The sequence below is a fragment of the Eschrichtius robustus genome, chromosome 15 (assembly GCF_028021215.1).
Source record: "Eschrichtius robustus isolate mEscRob2 chromosome 15, mEscRob2.pri, whole genome shotgun sequence".
Classification (NCBI taxonomy): Eukaryota; Metazoa; Chordata; class Mammalia; order Artiodactyla; family Eschrichtiidae; genus Eschrichtius; species Eschrichtius robustus.
In genome coordinates this window covers 43,604,997-43,608,973 of record NC_090838.1, presented here as the reverse complement: position 1 = coordinate 43,608,973, position 3,977 = coordinate 43,604,997, and positions in this window count along the sequence as shown.

Sequence of the window (3,977 nt, the reverse complement as noted above, 5' to 3'; positions counted from 1 at the left end):
GAAAGATATTCCTGGGTTGTAAACCTGGCAAGAAGCTGAGAGAATATTCACATCTCAACAGAACAAAGACAGAATTTACATTTGAAAGTTTTCTAAAGTAAGTGCTCTAAGAGAAGAGAGGTCAGGGACCAGTAGTTAAGAAAAACTGGCCTAAAGTTTAGTCAAGCCTAGGGGAATGTTAAGACTGTCTTGGTCAGAAGTGAAATACAGAAATTGGAATGTATTCTATAGTACTCAGTAATAATTGAAGGGACTTTTATGTGCATTTCACTTTTATAAGAAAAATATATTTAAGTTTCTGTAATAGAATATGTGCCATTGACTCTACTGGTATAAACAATGGCCTTTTTAAGTAGTAAAAGTTAGTTTATTTAACTGTTAAGAAGAGTATGGATAATAGTATACTCACAGGGTTGGTTGTCACTGGGATTAAATGAACATATATGTAAAGCTGTTATAATACAAGATCATAGACTGCACTCAAATAAAGATAGCTGTTAGATGTCATTAATGAGCATATAATCTCTGGATTCTGTTTGAAAATTGTTACATAATTCAATGATATAGATTATTGTAGTGAAAATATTTTAGCACAACTTTTTTGAAATATCTATTAAAACAACTTGTGTTCATTGTATCTAGCTTTATGTAACTTAGTTTTGATTTGGGAAATGTATATTTTTACTTCATTCTAAGCCCAAAGTATCTGTCTCTGTAATAGTTATAATATGCTTTACCAAGGCCATATAAACTTGAGGGAATGACTAAGGCTGAGGAGAAAAGCCTAATAATCTTTAAGACTATGGAGATTTTGAGATCCCAAGGCCTTCATTCATCTTCCTTTCCTCTTGGCTACTTGATGGCTACTGCTCTTTCCTTAATGATGAGTACAAGCAGCCATTGGGGTTTCTACTTGCCACACCATCTGCCTTGCTATCTGGAGGCCTCAGGAGGATCTATCAGCTGCTTCTGTGGCTCCCCTTTTGCAGAGGTTTACACTACTGACATCTCTGCTCTCCTTGTTTACGTTACCTATTGTCCCTCCACTCTTGCAACTGGTTTTGCTTCTTCTAAACTTCTCACAATTTGCTTCTCCCATACAGTGGTTATAAATTGTGTTGACTTGTTATAAATTGTGTTGACTTCTCATTGGTGTCCTAATTCTCTCAATGTGGAGAATTCCTCACTTTGGAATTTAGGATATTTCTCTAGGAGTGACATAACAGAATGTGTTTGCATAGCTACTTCATGTTTAGAGTAGCAAACACAGACTGTGCTTACCTAGAGTCAAGGAACAAGAAGGTAAGTCTTCTCGATAGCAACTACCTCAGATGTTAAATAACTAGGCCTCATGGAAATACATAATGTTGGTGACACTAAAGCATAGAAACTCTAGCAGTCTCCTAATATTACTCATTTCCTCTGCCTCTGTAGCTCTTCCTACTTATTTCATTCTCCTTCAGTGCCAATAACTATTTTATCTGTTAATTTCATATTCAAACCTCCTAAGATATATAAAATAATTTGATCATTAACCATCATAAGGAGCACCCATTTTAGATAGATTTATTGTTCTGGGGAATTTTTGCTTTGTCTTGGCCCTGATTTTCTGGTCCGCTTAGCTCTGCCTGAGAGCAGAGATTTGAGACTGCTGGTTAAGGAACAAGTTATTCTAAGAGGTGGGCTGTGGGCATGGGACCTTTTTATGGGAGTTGTCTCTATGATCATCACAAAGGAAGAAGAATGTGATTGCTAGAAAACTATAGTAGAGACTGTTAAAGGGTACAGTGTCGGTAAAAAAATAACGTGGGTTAAAATTTCAACTTTCTAACATCAAGCTACATGTAGAGGTTATAGAACAGCACTTCCTAGGAAGGGATAAGCTTTTCTAACCTTCAGGACTCCTCATTTGACGTTTCTGCTGCCAGTAAAGCTGGTTGACTGGGGCAAGAATCATCAAATTTTTCAAAGGGCAACCTTTGCCATTCTTATAGCAGATTTCCTGTATTTTCATCCTCTCCTGATTTTTCTGAGGAATCTTACGTTTATAACTACCTGCCAACGAGTGTGAGGTACTAGATTAATCTGGACATGTTCCTGAGTGTTTGCCGAAAGTTTGAATAAATGTTACTTTTCCAAAGTCACCTTCCTATTTGTATCACATTGCAGTTGAGTCCAGGCTTTATGCCTGCCTGAGTCTATTCTTGCATTTCCCTGCTACCAAGGATGTTCATGGGACATCTACCAGTTCAGTGTTCAGAATGGCCCTTCCCAATGTCCACAAAGCAATTTTCCAAAACGGAGCCCAGATGGCACAATTTTCTCTTTTCTCAGGTTGAGTTCCCTAATTATCATTTCTTTTCCCCTAGTTTCCTGACCTCCTTAATTGAGACTTTTGCCTTTTTTCCCAGAGCTTTTAAATTCCAATTTTTTTTTCCCCACAATTAGAAAGAAGACCTACAGTGTCCAGTGTCCTACTGGAAAAAAGAATTGTTATTTATCTACTTTGGTAGTCTAGTGCTCTTTAAATAGTAATGGGACTAAGAAACAAACTCTCACCATCATTTTTGTCCTATGACTTGGTTTTTATGGTACTTGAACATAATTATTACACTAGTTCACAAATGTTATTACAGTAAACTTAAAAGCACTGTAAGCTTGGCTTTATTTATTAGCAATCAAGATTAGCTAAAAGGTGGGGAGAGGTGAGACTTAAACTTAGCTCTTCTATTTGCAAATTGCCAGTTCCTTCCATGATATGACAGAAGTTATGTATAGTAATATCCCTACAAAACTAGTGAGCACTGGTAGGTTATGGTAGTTATTTTTAGAAGCAGTCAGGCCTGATTGAAATTTGCAGACTTCTAATTATTAGCTATGCAATATTTCCCCCAGCATTTTTTAATGAAAGTATTGAGGAAGAAGAGTTACACCAAACATCCAAGTACCCACCATCTAGATACTGTCATTAAAATTTTATCATGTGTTCTTTTATCACATACTGAAGTCTAGCTATGCAATTTTGACAAGTTATATTTTTCTCACTGTGGTTCAATTTCTCCATCTGCAAAATGGGAATAAATAACACTTACCTCATAGTATTTTTTGAGGATTATCCAAGACAGCATTTATAATTGATTAGCAAAATACCTGGAAAAGGATGAATCATAAATTCAATGAAAATGTTCTTTGCGTGAGTAGTTTTCCTTCCAGTCAAGGAAAAAGGTTCCACACGTGGAAAAAGCTACAAGTATTTGCCCTTATATTAATCATCAAATACAGAACTTTCCTAATAGAAAATAATTTTATTTTGGATGGCTTTATATTTCCTTCAGATCCCTCGGGTTAACAAAAAGCTCATTTTAACTTACTGAGATTCCTTGAAATATACAAAGTGCAATGGCTCTTTCCTAGCCATCAGGAATTCTCTGTCTCCATGGTGAATATTCGGAAGTGTTGACCCTTATCGTATCATGGGGTTCTGGTCAGATTAGGATGTGGGATATACTAGCTTTTAAACTCAGTGTTTCATCAAGCCAGACGTTAATTCAGTTTGGTTTCTCACCCTGACTAATGGTACTTGGTACTATCTCCTCTCCCACAGAGCCACCAGAGATAGCACATCAAAGAATATTCATTTAGGAATACCTTCACTTTTATCTGTTTAATGCATTTTGTAGGGATGAAGGACAGCAAAGGCCTCAAAGCAGAGATAACTTTAAGGCACACTGAGGTGCCACTGATTAGGGAAGTGTATTCAAAGCAAGAGGTTGTAAAAAAAGAAAAGGGCTAATAGTGAAGCAAAAGAGACCAGAAATAATCCAGGATAATTTCTTAGATCACTGATTGAAAGGTGGTTGTATAGGTTGTTATGTAGATAATAAGGGAGAAAATGTAGAGTGATTTATCTCCATTTTTGCAATTCTGGTTTGGAGAGAAAACCTAAAATAATTAGGGGTTGAAAAATTAAAAAGTCA